General features: G+C 44.4%; 1 non-coding gene across 1 annotated transcript; it reads right to left on the reverse strand.

Annotated features, from left to right (window-relative positions):
- Positions 1–12,869: 12,869 nt before the first annotated feature.
- Trnar-ccu (transfer RNA arginine (anticodon CCU)) lies at positions 12,870–12,942 on the reverse strand. Its single transcript has one exon. It is a non-coding gene; the product is annotated as a tRNA-Arg (tRNA).
- Positions 12,943–15,444: the final 2,502 nt, after the last annotated feature.

Below are 15,444 nucleotides of genomic sequence, written 5' to 3' on the forward strand. Positions count from 1 at the left end.
ACTATTCATATGGGTCATACCGTTTACCAACAAGTAATTTTAAAATAGCGTTTCCTTTCACAGCGCCAACACGCTTTGAAACACTTCCGCAGCTAACAGGTCGATTGATAATGGCCATCGTTTCGTTTCAGGTTGTCAGTAAGTGCGTATTTTCATATCGTCGTCATACCTGTGATACCTGTAAGCACTCACAAACACCAACTTTCTCAACTATTACACCTGTATGTGGTGAGACTGATTTTGCCCCAGTGAGTAAAACGTGTACCTCTGGTGGGACTCGAACCCACAATCCCCGGTTTAGGAGACCGATGCCTTATCCATTTTTTTTTTTTTTTTTTTTTTTTTGCCTCCTGGATGAGAGCCTGGTATCCTAGCCACTTTTTTTTTTTTTTTTTTTTTTTAGATTTCAGTGTCAGATAAGCGGCGGCAAGGAGGGCAGGGGTCAAATAATGCTGAGGCCTGGCCTCAATGCCGCCTCTCATCTGTCACCTAGTGACGGTATTTCCATTATATTGCGTGCTTTGAATTTTGTATTATTAATTGCCGATCTTGGCTAGGTTTCATAATTGCAAAAATTGAATTGAATTGCTGGTTGAGGATAATCGTAAAATAAATGACTTTCTTCTCTGAATAAATTCGTGAAATAAATTGCAGGACTCCCTTCATTTGTTGCTACTTAAATATGGTACTTAAAATGTAAAGATGAGCTGAATCATAAACGGTTCTTTGCTGCTCCAATTATTGTTGTATAAAACGGAGTCTTTTGTTTGCTCTTCTCTGTTATCCGACCCCCAGTCGCTCAAAGACAATTTTGAGCATGTTGCCGTACCTCTGCTTATGGCCTGGATATTTAACTATTCTATCATATTCATTTTTCAGGTACATATGAAAATCAATGAGATCGTCGGTTCCTACGTTATTAATAACATAGCTAACGTATGTTCCCATTAACCAATGAATTGAGTTGTTTTTGGTTGCAGGGAAATACTGTACCTGTGGCCGGAGAAGGATCAGAGGCTGAAAATTGTCTGTGGACGATCGTGTCAGAAAAGCCAATTGGTCGCTCAACCATTGCCAGTTCTTCATATGCCCAGCACACGTGAATCTGTGTACTGTTGTATCGACGAGATTACATTTGAGACAAAGGTTTGTTTGGCTAATCCCAATTGAGTGCAACCGTTCGTTGGTACTGACTATATTGTTGACCGATTTGTACCATGATATTTTTGAGTCGGAGGAGAGAACACGCAGGTTAATATTCTTCCATATAGTTGTCCAATTGTAATGCAGATATTTTTCCTCTATTTTATTCTTCCCTTCATTTTTCTTCTTGAGACACAGAATTGCTCGGGCCGTTAACTGCCGCGAATTAGTTATTTCGCTATTAATATAACTCAGATCGATGAAAAATGTACGCACATGACGAAGGCGGGGATTGATTTTGTGCACATCAACTGGCGCGTGGAGACTTGCAGGTGTAAGAATTTCAAATAACTTAGTTGTAATGCTGGTAGCGTTTTCGTTGAGAAGACTAGTGGTCCGTTTGAGGAAAAGAGCCGAGGCCTTATTCTTAATGTCCGTTAATCCCAGACCTCCATTGCTGGGATCGAGGGTAGCTGTTCTCCCAGTCACTCTAAACACTTCACCTCGCCATAGGTAGTTAGTGACGATTGACATCTTTCCAGCGATCATGGTGGGGAGTGGAAAGAGTTGCGCCGTATAATAAGCTTTTGATAAAAGGCAATTATTAATTAAACGAATTCTTTGAAATTGATTTAAAGGTCGGAGCAGGTTTTCTCTGGTGGCTCCTTGAATGCACCCGGATGTTGTTTTCCAATTAATGGCCGCCATTTTGATTGGACACATAGTCAGAGTCGTCCCAAGTGATTTGCACTGAGTGACCTGTGTTGCCCAAGTGACAGTTACGTGTTGAAAACCCCGCAGGTTTAGCAATCTGCTCTTATTAGCATTGGTGGTAGCACCCGACACGCTGCAGTACTTTTTAATGAGCAATTCTAATTTGGTAATGTCATCGACGTTCCGTAATACGACGCCTACATCATCAGCGTATGCATTTGTGACTGTTTTGTGACCTGCTAACGTAATACCTGTTAGATTGACGTGAAGACTGCGGAGTAACGGCTCCAAGGAAAAGACGAATAGAAGCATGGAAAGCGGGCTGCCTTGAGGAACGCCACGCCGTATCGGGATCTGCTTAGTTCTTTGGCAGTTGACAGAGATACTTGCATTGATCCCCAACGCAACATTCGTGACCACACTGAGAACTCGTTCGTCAAAGCCTATTTTTCTCATTGTTGTAAGAAGGAACCTGTGATCCACACGGTCGAAGGCTTTGTGAAAATCGATAAAACAAATGGCACATTTGATGTTCGTCACAGAGGCGATGGCAATTAAATCCCTGTATTCCGCAATACTTTTGAAAATAGTTCTGCCAGGTACACATGACTGATGTGGACTTACTATTTTTTTGGCTAAAAGTGAAAGTCTGTTATTTAACAGTCTAGCTATGATTTTGTAGTCGGAGTTAAGCAACGAAATAGGGCGAAAGTTGTGTAGATTGCGCTTCGATGTAGTCTTAGGAACTAATACTATTGTGCATTCTTTCATAGCAGCAGGTAGTGGTTTTCCTTGGATAATCTCGTTTGCCATTTGAGTAAACTTTTCTCCGATGAGTGGCCAGTATCGTAGATAAAATTCAACGGGCAACCCATCCGGCCCCGGTGACTTGTTTAAAGGAGACTTGCGGACGGTGTCGTGGAGATCCTCTTCAGTGAAATCAGTAAGAAGTCCTTCATTTTCCTCTTCTGACAGCTGAGGAACTATGACGCCAAGAAATTCTTCGAAGGATTCTTCGCATAACTGACTGGCTGAATAGAGATTGTGGTAATACTTGAAAACCTCGTTGACGATCTCTTTCTGAGAAGTAATGGTCAGACCGGTCGGAGTCTGGATCTCATCAAGAAAGGTTCGTCTCCTATGTTTTGCGTGTCTCAATAGGTGATATAAGGAAGCAGTTTCGTCCTCTGATAATGTCTGGCTTTTGACCTTACTTTTAGTCCTTCCAGCTGTTGTTGTTTAATGCGGAGTAATTTGGCCTTAGTTTTTTTAATGTCTTCCAAACGAATGCCGGAAGTGCTCGCCTGTTCATACAAGTTCCGTAACATTGCGTAATAAAATTCTACGGTGTTCTTGAGTTCTCGGGATCGTTGAAGACTGTACTGAATTAAAACGTTCCTCAGTTTTGGCTTGGCCCTGTTGCACCACCAGTCCGTAACAGTCACATAGCGATCTATCGAGCGCAAGCACATGTTCCACGTTTCGTTGACAACATCTGCTAACTCATTGTCCTGTAGCAAAGATACATTCAGCTTCCACTGACTTCTTAAACGGCGAGTTGGTTGTGCCCTTAAATTGATGGAAGCCAGCATACTGCAATGGTCGGAAAAATATACAGGAATTGTCTCGACTTTAACTAAGGATCTTTCCATACCTTGTGACACATATATCCTATCAATCCTGCTACAGGACTGTGTAGACATATACGTATATGCAACAACAGTGGGATATTTAATTTCCCAAGTATCTCTGAGGTTTAGATCCGTTACTAACCGCTTCAATTCGTTACAGCAATTAAAATTGGGAGTCTGATCTTTTTTATTTAGTACACAGTTAAAATCGCCGCCAATTAAAAGTTCTGGTGGGTTTTCCGTAATAAATATATTATTTCTTCTCTAAAAAAATTTGCCCTTTCCGGTCTATTGGAGGTCCCTGACGGGGCATACAGGTTAATAATAGTAACGTCAAAAACTTTAATTCCTATTGCTCTGCCCGAGTCCAGTCTCTCGACATCAGTTACAGGGATCCCTTCCCGGATTAAAATTGCTGTGCCCACCTTTGTTTCGAGTGAGATATTTAGTATTTCTACATAGCCGGCAACTTTAAGGTCAGGCATCGTGACTTCTTGCAGCAAAGCAATGTCAATTCCGGATTCATAAAGGAAATCCTTGAGAGCAGCAATCTTCGTGTCTGACTTAATCCTGTTAATGTTTATAGTTGTTATTGTGTATGCCTGGCACATGTAGGTTCCTCGTGAAAATAAGGAAAAAAAATCCCTACTGTCAGAGAAAAGTAACAATTACTCCTGGAGGTAATAGAAGAAAAAGAAGAAAAAAAAAACTATATTAAAAACAGTCAACTACGAATTTGGCAGATTGGTAATTCCGTTGTCACCGAAATTGTGCAGGAACATGGTGGCACTTAGCAGTATCATTTCTCGAGTTAGACTTGGCTGTGTCAGTTCAATGATGGATTCTCTACCGGGTCAGACTTATCTTTACAGTGGGGTTTTGCACCATCAAGGTTCTTTGAGTTTTTCTCAGGGGATACTGCAGTAATTATTTCATATGATACGTTTTTGGCTTTCACATCATCTTTTCCTAGTTTTTGTTTATCGGCGTGACGAGATGCTTTGAGGTTCGGTTGAGGTTTTAGCCTGCGTCGTTGAACCTCTGCAGTGGCAGTGTGTGGCCGCGAGTGATCCGCATCTTGCGCCGATTGTTCGGAGGTGGCCTCTCACAGTCCTGTTTGCTAAGTCTAGTTACAGTTTCAGTTCCTTCCGCGACTTCTATCTGTGCATCGGGGAGGGAGTGCTGTGTGTCTGTAGATTCGCAAGGCTGAGTCGGATCCATCACTTGCTGTTCCTCAGAACTCGACTTCCGTGTTACCGTGGTCGGAGCCAGTGTTTTCGCGTCCATGTTTTCTAACACTGTGGCAACAGCAGCTGACGGCGGGAGGGCCTATGCTGCTGGCGTCACTGCCGCATGTTTACTGTCTACGTCCTCACCCGCACCCTCGCTGCATTGCTTTTGTTTACGGTTGGACTGTGATGTATCATCGTCTGAACAGTCTTCAGTTGTGTCTAAAGGTCTCTTTTTAGTTTGCAGATCGCATTCACGGGTAAGAGAACTGCGATCGGTAATTACATGCAAGGGAGGGAAATCAGCGACATTTACGGCAGTTACTTCAGAAGTACTGGCTCCATCATTACCGGCCGGGGGAGGTTGATGGTTGTTAGGCAGAACATCATTAAGCGTAAGTCGCTGACGCTGCGTAAGGCTATTTTTAAGGACATATACACGGCGGGGACAGTCTTGACGGAAATGACCCGTTGCATTGCAAATATTACAAGTCTGCACCTGCCCTGAATATACGATATGCGCTTTATGACCAGCAACAGAAATAAAAGATGGGATATTGGCTTTAACTTCCATTTCTACTGATCGAATGCCATTGAAACACTGCAATTTATACAATTTCGACCACCTTTCGTTGACAACGGACTGGATCTCCCCGTATTTCGAAAGCGCCTCTTGAATCAGCTGATTATCTACTTCAATAGGAACGTTTAGCACTCTGACTGATTTATACGTGATATCCGCTTTGCGAATTGAAACACTACATTTAGACCCATCTCTGTGCACAAATTCAGCAACACTACCACACCGCAATAACAGCTTCTCAACATCAACAGGATTAAAAAATTTTACAAAGACACAGTACTTGTCAGCATCTAACTGGGTGATATGTACGGAATCAGAACTTACTCCAATTACGTCGGTCAGCCAGTCATGGATTTCCAAAGCCGTAGGTTGCACTGCACGCGTTTCCTTCTCAAAAGAGAAAACCAGGGTATTTTTCCGTACAATTCCAGCCATTTTGCTTCAGTCGCGAGGAGATTCCGGTAATCAACCGAAATTCCACCAAAACACAACCGTTATAACGGACGAAAATACACAGAAACTTAGCACAATGACACCAGACACGTAGAAACACAGAAATTCACAAACAGCAACAAATTAAACTCAGGACGCGGCGGCACCACTAACGTAAACACGGAGCAGCAGCGGACACGTCCTAACGCGCTGACAGCTAGAGCCGGAATCCCCATTAGGCCACAGAGGCTGACTGGCGTTAAGCTGGCGGTGTGCTCGCTCAAATCAACACTTGCCAAGTGTACCCTTCCTGATGCACTACTCTACGTCTGCAGAGAGTCAGGACGTCGCATGAGCCTTTCCTGTGCGCCTGTACATACTCAGACGTATGGAAGTCCAGCCACCTACTTTCCGCTGGCAATTCTTATACCTGCCGTCTTAGGCTATTCCCTTTCTGAACTGTAAGTCCTGCACACAAGACAGGTAAGTGACTATTCATATGGGTCATACCGTTTACCAACAAGTAATTTTAAAATAGCGTTTCCTTTCACAGCGCCATCACGCTTTGAAACACTTCCGCAGCTAACAGGTCGATTGATAATGGCCATCGTTTCGGTTCAGGTTGTCAGTAAGTGCGTATTTTCATATCGTCGTCATACCTGTGATACCTGTAAGCACTCACAAACACCAACTTTCTCAACTATTACACCTGTATGTGGTGAGACTGATTTTGCCCCAGTGAGTAAAACGTGTACCTCTGGTTTTTCTCGAACCCACAATCCCCGGTTTAGGAGACCGATGCCTTATCCATATTTTTTATTTTTTTTTTTGTTTTATCTTTCTTTTTGGGCCTCCCATCTCCCCTTCTAGCCCTTCCATTCGCTCTCCTTCATGCGCCTTCTTCGGCGAGCTTCATTGCTAAGATTCAAATGAAATACTCCTTCGCACGTAAGGGAATCCATACCAAACGTGGTGAGAAAAGTAAATGTCTCCATCCAAATGAACTTATTCTGTAACGTTGGATGGTTGTTCAAAATGACTGAATATGATCTGGTGAAAATTGTGAATAGAGAGAGAAAAATTAATGGGAAAACTGAGAAACGTAGGCTTCTTAAGGACACACACAATACAAGACACTGATCTCAGAGTTACCCCTACACCAATGAGCCCTATGACACGGCGAATGCCAAATATTCCGGTCCCTCGATGTCGTCCAGGGTGCCCTGGAAGTCTCGTGTAGGCTGGCGGGATGTGGGTGGCGCGAATTCCCGCGGTCGTCGGTCTTCCTGGGCTATGTTTTTTTGTTTTTTTTTTGTTTTTTTTTTTTTTTAAGCATAGGTATAGAATGCAAGGCCGTTTCAGGGTTCTGCGAAGGCCTTCACGGCTACCGTAGCGGCCCTGGGGCCCACGAAGTCCCCACCGTACTTCGCCCTTACCAGCAATCCCCTACTTTGGCATCGCAAACTTTGATATTTTATCCGCGATTCGTCATGGCGTACTTCATCCGATGCCTTGTTTGTCAAATAATATTTTTAGCATATTACCATACAATGTCTTGTTGTGTCGTTGTCCACATATTTTATAATATTCCAGTAATACATGTTGCTCATAGTCCAGTACGTCGGGCAGGCCGAGGTTATTAATGACATAATTGACATAGTTCCCCAGTAGCCATAGGGTAACATTATTCTTCTGAATAGGGAAAGCAACGCTTTCGGGGTTGACGAGAATGTCGACAGTAAGGTGTCTGCCGTCGTTCCTATTGATAAACGCCACCTGTTGGCGGCATCTGTCCCAAATGACCTGGTAACCGTTGCATATGAGACGATGCCGTAGGGTGTCTATCACATTACAACGTGGACACTGATTTGTGTCACTCAATCCTATAGACTGTAATCTTTCATTTGTGGCAACGGTATTATTGACAACCTTGTACCAGGCACCGCGCACATTGGTGGACAGTACTTTATTGTTTATATTCTTCCATATGTTTTGCCAATTTCGGGTGGGGTATTTTAATTCCATTCTGTTTCGGTTGTCCTTTGTAATAAGGCAATCCATGATGAAACTACAGTTTCTTTTGGTCCTATCCGCGACAATGCAGTGAAGATAACTGAGTTCTAAATAGTAGAATCTGATGTGCTGCAATTTGTAAGATATTTTACTTATATTAATAGGTGGTTCCATACTCTCCGGCTTAAGGATTTGGAAAAGTTTCGATGATAAATTATTGTGGCGGTCTTCTAAAAGCTGAAGTGTACGCTTGATATAAAGAGCCGTAGTTTTGCGGCGGATATCGGTCAGTCCGAGGCCTCCTTCTCTCGGTTTTAAAGTTATAGTACTGGCCGCCACTTTAAATATCTCACCTCTCCAAACATACTTGCAGATGTAGCTCATGATGGTTTTGGATATCGCTTTAGGTATCGGCAGTATTTGACCTACATATACTGCTTTCGAAAGGACAGCGCAGTTGATTAATTGCACCCTTTGGATAATGTTCAAGTCTCTAAGTCGGTTCATTATTAAAGTACCTCGGATACTATGTAAGACCTTCTTCCAGTTGAATGTCGTTGTTTGCAGGGGGCATCGGTAGAACCTCACACCTAACGCAGTGTGATGGTCTACAGACCTGGCCCATTCGAGGGCAGTGTTCCTGAAGCCATGGAGATTGAGAAAGGAGCTTTTCATATCGTTGATTTGCGCTCCCGTTGCGAAGCAGTAAAGGCGAACAATCGCTCTCAGCCTTACAACGTCGTCATTGCTTCGGACGATGACTCCGACGTCGTCGGCGTAAGCGTTGGTAGCGGTACTGACCCCTGAAATTGAGATGCCTTCTAATTCCTTGTTTAATCGTTTCAGCAAAGGTTCTAGTGCAACCACGAATAGCATCATTGATAAAGGACTTCCCTGCGGGACACCATTTGCTATTTCGACATCTTGAGTATAGTGTCCATTTATCAAAATTTTGGTTTTCATGCCTTGCAATAGATTTTTTAAGACAATCAAAAAGTTGTCGTTAAAACCTATATGCATCAGAGTGGTAAATAAATATTCATGGTTTACCCTATCAAAGGCTTTAGAAAAGTCGATAAAAACGAGGCCAGCCTTCGTCAATGTCGTTGAGAAGATACTGATTATGTCCCTGTATTCGCAGACTGTTTTAAAAATATTCCGACCCGGGAGACACCAATTACTGTATCAAACACCGGTCGGAGTCTGTTTTTTACAACCCTGGCAATAATTTTATAATCAGAGTTCATTAAGGATATCGGTCTCATTTTGTTGAGCTGTTTGACATCGGAATTGTTTCCCTTAGGAAGTAAGACAGTGACACACTCTTTCATTTCGTCAGGTATGTGCCCTCCACGCAAGATTTCGTTGACGACTTGTGTGAATTTATTCCTTATAATATGCCAATATTGGGAATAAAATTCTACGGGTAAACCGTCGGGCCCAGGTGATTTTTTAACAGGTGAGCTGTTAATTACTTCGAAAATGTCTTCAGACAGGATTTCAACAGTGAGGCTCCTGTTGTGTTCTGCAGTTACTAGTTGTTCCATATCACAGTTTCGGAGCAATTCCCGTCCATGATCTGGGTGATACTGGTGAGCACTGTACAATTGATTATAATACCTATGAGCCTCGTTTAAAATATCTTTTTGTTGAGTTAAAAGACTTTGATCTTCAGAGAGCAATGACTGAATAAAATTTCTTCGACGATTTTTTTCGTGCTGGAGTAGATGATAGAGTGAAGCGTGTTCTTCGTCCACTGTGGTTTTAACTCGTGATTTTATTGTCATTCCTTCCAGCTGTTTGCGTTTAAGACTAAGAAGTTCGGCCTTGACCTGTTTGATACCCGTTCTGACAGCCGCGGACATGGGCATATCATAAAGGTCACGCAGACAACTATAATAGAATTCGACAGTGCGCCGATACCAAAGTGCCCTTTCCCTGCTGTAAGAAATTAGAGTAGATCTAAGTTTCTTTTTGGCGCATAAAGTCCACCAATCTATCGTTGACCGATATTTGTGGCGTTGTCGGGGTAAAAGTTGCCAAGAAGCTTCTAACTGCTCAGTTAGGGCGTTATCTCGAAGCACGGCGATATTTAATTTCCAAAAAGGACGGCCCCAGTATGTCTTCTGTTTAGGAAGTCCAATGCTGCACCTTAGTGCTAAATGGTCGGAAAAGAAAGTTGGTATTCGTTCGACGCACTTGATTTTGCTGGCTAAATGTGAACTTACGTATATGCGGTCGATCCGACTTTGCGCTTTAGTGCTAAAATATGTGTACTGGACAGACACGGGGTATTTGACCTCCCAAGCGTCCTGCCATTTCATCGTTTTCACAAGACCATCTAGTTCTGGGGAGAAATTGAAATTTGGCGTTTGGTCTTTCCTGTGTAGGACACAATTCCAGTCACCTCCGACTATTACATCAACGGGGTTTTCCTTTAGTAAAAACACTAGATCATTTTTAAAAAAATTGGCTCGTTCTTTTCGACCACTGCTTCCCGAAGGTACATAAACATTTATAATCGTAACACCGAAAATCTTAAAACTGATTCCCCGCCCCGATTCCAACATGGTTACATCTGTTATTGCAATACCTTCCTTGACCAGGACAGCGGTGCCGCAAGCGCCTTCTGAGGCGACATTGAGAATTGCAGTAAATCCCGGAACATACAAATTTGAAAAACACACTTCTTGAAAAAGCGCAATATCGGTATCGAACTGATATATGAAGTCCCGGAGGGCAGCAATGTTAGTTGCACTCTGGATCTTGTTAATATTAACAGTCATAACGTGATACGTTTGAGCCATAAGCAAGAGCTGTTATTGTTTACTGGACTTTCCGGCGATTAGGCATATGTAGGCCGAATTCACATGTCATTCGTGGGCTCAAAGTGTAGTCGTGAGCTTGAGAGGTTGCGGTTAACATGCCATACCATTGTTCGCAGATACGTGTGGCAGTGTTGTCTCCGTATCGTCTGCCCATTCAAAACGACTATTCTGGGGAGATTGTCTACGTTGGGAAGTAGGTACGTCCTGATGGTCTGAAAATTCGAGGCCTGGTGCTCCTTCGTCCCGGACACCGTGCTCAGGTGATGTCCGTAGATGCGATGGTATGCTACCGACCTCAGGTTCCCTCCGGCCATGGTCTTCGATCGTTGTCTGTTCCTGAATGCTCCTCAACCTATCCCGCAGAGCCGGGGCTAAGCTTTCAGCAGCCTGGTGTGCTAACCGCTTTTTGCGCCGTTTCCTAGCTTTCCGAGGCGATCTTGACCGCTCTGGAGACGAATCAGGGGACTTTTCGGACGAATGCGGAGACGAAGTCGGCGATGCAAGCCGGTCTTGTGTCCTAGTCGAAGAGCCAACGCTGCTCTTTTCACCAGGCGTGGAAGAAAGGACTACCGCAGTTAGACTCGCCTCTGTCGCAGGGGGCCTGTCAGCCGCGCTGTGGGAAGCAGAACCGTAGTCATTGACTCCTTGTGTCAGTTGGATGATCGAGTGATCTATGCTCATGTCTTGCCCAACAATATTCTGAACTGGATCGTCCGTTGCCGCTACTTTCGTGGTGGTCTCGTCCTGTCGTGCGCAATCAGGCGGTTGCAGGGAGGTATCCACAGTAACCGCAGAAGGTTCTGCTCGCGAGCTACGAGAAGGCTCGGCACAGTCGTAAGGTACCTGACTTTCACTGGTGGTACACTGGGGCGCTGTAAGGTTAGTCATAGCTACGGATCTACCACTGTCTATATGGCTGTTAACACTCTCGGGATGCTCGCATTGGTCCCCCAGTTCGAAAGATGTCTGCCGAGCTGATCGCAAAGGTGACGTGGCAGCAGCGTACGTCATCTGCAGGTGAACTACAGGCCCTGCACCTTCGGATTCTACCCTTGGTAATTGAGGAACCCTCCGTCTACTGCACTCAGCACGCACGTGCTCTGTCGAGTGACAAATGGCACAGGTACGAGGCTGTCCATCGTAAATGATCAACGCACGGTATCCTCCAATAATTACAAAGGAAGGAATGTGCTTGAGAAGTTCCATCTTAACCTGGCGAACGCCATTCAAAACGGGAAACATGTGTGGTTCTGACCACATTTCCGCAACATTGGAAATTACTCTGCCATACGCCCCGAGAACACGATTGATTTCGACTACAGGCATTTCAAAAGGAAGCTCAAATACCCGTACTGTTCGTATTCCCATCCCAGCATAGGATACTACGACATCGCTAACTGAGCCGTCTAAGTGATTGAACTTAATAATACCTCCACATTGTTCAACAAGTGCGACACATTTAGCAGGATCTGCCAATTTCACATATGCCGAGTTAGTCACAAACGATAAATGAACTCCAACTAAATCATCTTTCGTAATTCCAACTTTTTCTGTGAGCCACAGTTTGATTTCAAAAGCTTTCGGTCGTACGAAATTTCTATCGAAAGCGAATTTAACCGTGTCTTTTCTCATCTTCATCAAACCAATACACAATTAAGTGAAGTAATGCGCTTGCGAGCCGGCCTACCTGGCTCGCAGGAAAACAGCCTTGTTGACACGAAACGTCCGCAGCGGCCGCCACACGTCCGTCTCGCGCCGAAGACGAGGCGCGAATATCCATTAGGCCACAGAGGCTGACTGGCGTTAAGCTGGCGGTGTGTTCGCTCAAATCAACACTTGCCAAGTGTACCCTTCCTGATGCACTACTCTACGTCTGCAGAGAGACAGGACGTCGCATGAGCCTTTCCTGTGTGCCTGTACATACTCAGACGTATCGAAGTCCAGCCACCTACTTTCCGCTGGCAATTCTTATACCTGCCGTCTTAGGCTATTCCCTTTCTGAACTGTAAGTCCTGCACACAAGACAGGTAAGTGACTATTCATATGGGTCATACCGTTTACCAACAAGTAATTTTAAAATAGCGTTTCCTTTCACAGCGCCATCACGCTTTGAAACACTTCCGCAGCTAACAGGTCGATTGATAATGGCCATCGTTTCGTTTCAGGTTGTCAGTAAGTGCGTATTTTCATATCGTCGTCATACCTGTGATACCTGTAAGCACTCACAAACACCAACTTTCTCAACTATTACACCTGTATGTGGTGAGACTGATTTTGCCCCAGTGAGTAAAACGTGTACCTCTGGTGGGACTCGAACCCACAATCCCCGGTTTAGGAGACCGATGCCTTATCCATTAGGCCACAGAGGCGGACTGGCGTTAAGCTGGCGGTGTGCTCGCTCAAATCAACACTTGCCAAGTGTACCCTTCCTGATGCGCTACTCTACGTCTGCAGAGAGTCAAGACGTCGCATGAGCATTTTCCTGTGTGCCTGTACATACTCAGACGTATCGAAGTCCAGCCACCTACTTTCTGCTGGCAATTCTTATACCTGCCGTCTTAGGCTATTCCCTTTCTGAACTGTAAGTCCTGCACACAAGACAGGTGACTATTCATATGGGTCATACCGTTTACCAACAAGTAATTTTAAAATAGCGTTTCCTTTCACAGCGCCATCACGCTTTGAAACACTTCCGCAGCTAACAGGTCGATTGATAATGGCCATCGTTTCGTTTCAGGTTGTCAGTAAGTGCGTATTTTCATATCGTCATCATACCTGTGATACCTGTAAGCACTCACAAACACCAACTTTCTCAACTATTACACCTGTATGTGGTGAGACTGATTTTGCCCCAGTGAGTAAAACGTGTACCTCTGGTGGGACTCGAACCCACAATCCCCGGTTTAGGAGACCGATGCCTTATCCATTTTTTTTTTTTCTTAATGGCCCAGTGCAGCTCGGTGGAGGCGCGTTGGGCAGGGGTCGAATCCCGAGGCCTGGCCATGACGTCTCCTCCTCCCTGCACTGAAGCACAGTGGCACCAATACGTAGTAATTGTCCTTGGTTCGGAGTCTCATGATACTGATATGTGGACACGGGGCTTATTTATGCGTTGTCTATCTAAACAGGTAAAAGCTTGGTAGGAAGGCAAAATAACTAAGAGCTAGCGTAAATGTCTCCGCTATCATGAAGTGAGATGAGTATCCCCCTATACCGGTGCCATTAATGCAACTGGCGCAGGAGCGAGCAATAGAAGTGGAAACTTAACCAATCCCCTGCTTTTCGAAAACAATACTGAGCATATTCGCAAAGTCCCTCTTAAGATGTGGGAAAGATTGTTGCGTCCAGTACTCATGAAGCATGTAACCAGTAAACGAAATAAAATCGGAAATTCCATCACCATCTACCACTGCAAAAATGTAACGGCCAAGAAGCCACATGATGGTGTTGTTCTTTGTCCGGGGATAAAAAACCGTGTCCGGCCAGCAGAGAATATCAGTGGTAAAAGCTGATTCCGAGCTTCTGGTGAGTAACACCAATTGTCGGCGCAGCCAGTACCACATGCGAAGACGGTCAGCGCACGTAAATCGATGTGGGAGTGTATCAATACAACCACACGTTTGACAAAGCGGAGTGACACTTAAACCTATACGATGAAGTCGTTCGTTCGTAGGAATCAGCTGATTAACTACCTTATACCATAGGGAGGCAACAGTTGCGGAATGAACGGGTAAGCTGATATTCGTCCATATGTTACGCCAATGAAAACGGGGATATTGTAAAACAATCGGGATGGAAGAAGAAGACCTGTGCCATTTGTCAAGCAGTATTCGCGTAGTAAAAACAGTACTACGTTGTAATTGGAGATCCAGATAACTAATCTCAATGTAGAAGTCCCGAACATGCCGTAGCTTCGCATTTAGAGGCCCTACGTTAATAGGCGGTGACAAGCTCGCAGGACGAACGACATGGAATAATCGCGAAGTAACAGTCGGGGACTCAGAAAATAAAAGATGGAGGGTGCGCTTAACATAAAGGGCAGCAGCCTTGATACGGACATCGGTGAACGACAAGCCGCCCTCAAGTCGCGGCTTCGTAAGAACATCACAACGTAATTTAAAAATGTGCCCCCGCCAAATATATCTGTTAATAAGCTGGACCATCTTTGCACCCTGCATTCTGGGAAGCGGAAACAACTGAGCAACGTAATATACTTTACATAAAACATAAGTGTCTAATACATGCTTTTTTTGCAGTATCGGTATCGAACGCCATGAGTGTTCGAATAAAACACCTTGAAGCTTGGAAATGGCCACTTGCCAATTTTTCGCAGCCATACGAAGAGGACACCGTTCAAGATAGATACCTAAATGTGTATGATGTTCAACAGCCGTAACCCACGGAACAACCACACGTTCAAAGCCCCGCAAATTCAGGAGTTTGCTTTTACGGGGGTTGATACGAGAGCCTGAGGCAGCAGAAAATTTATCTAGTTCCATTTTCAACGGCGGCACTTCTGCGGTGGAACGAAGCAAAACAACCAAATCATCAGCATAAGCTGTTGCTGTCTGGGTAACCCCAGAGATCGTAAGACCACGAAGTGTCGAGTTGAGACGTGTGAGGAGTGGTTGAAGGGAGAGAGCATAAAGGGTCATGGATAAAGGGCTACCTTGCGGGACGCCACGTTTAATATCAATGACCTTCTTCAGCTGTCCATTAATGTCAATCTTAGCAGAAATGCCAGTCGTCATATTCTTAAGAACCAGCAGCGCCTTTTCATTAAAACCGAGGCGGCGCAGCAGAAGCTCTAAAAACGAATGGGACACACGATCAAAAGCCTTACTAAAATCAACAAATAAAAGCGCACAGGA

Source organism: Schistocerca serialis, chromosome 1 (assembly GCF_023864345.2).
Source record: "Schistocerca serialis cubense isolate TAMUIC-IGC-003099 chromosome 1, iqSchSeri2.2, whole genome shotgun sequence".
Taxonomy (NCBI): domain Eukaryota; kingdom Metazoa; phylum Arthropoda; class Insecta; order Orthoptera; family Acrididae; genus Schistocerca; species Schistocerca serialis.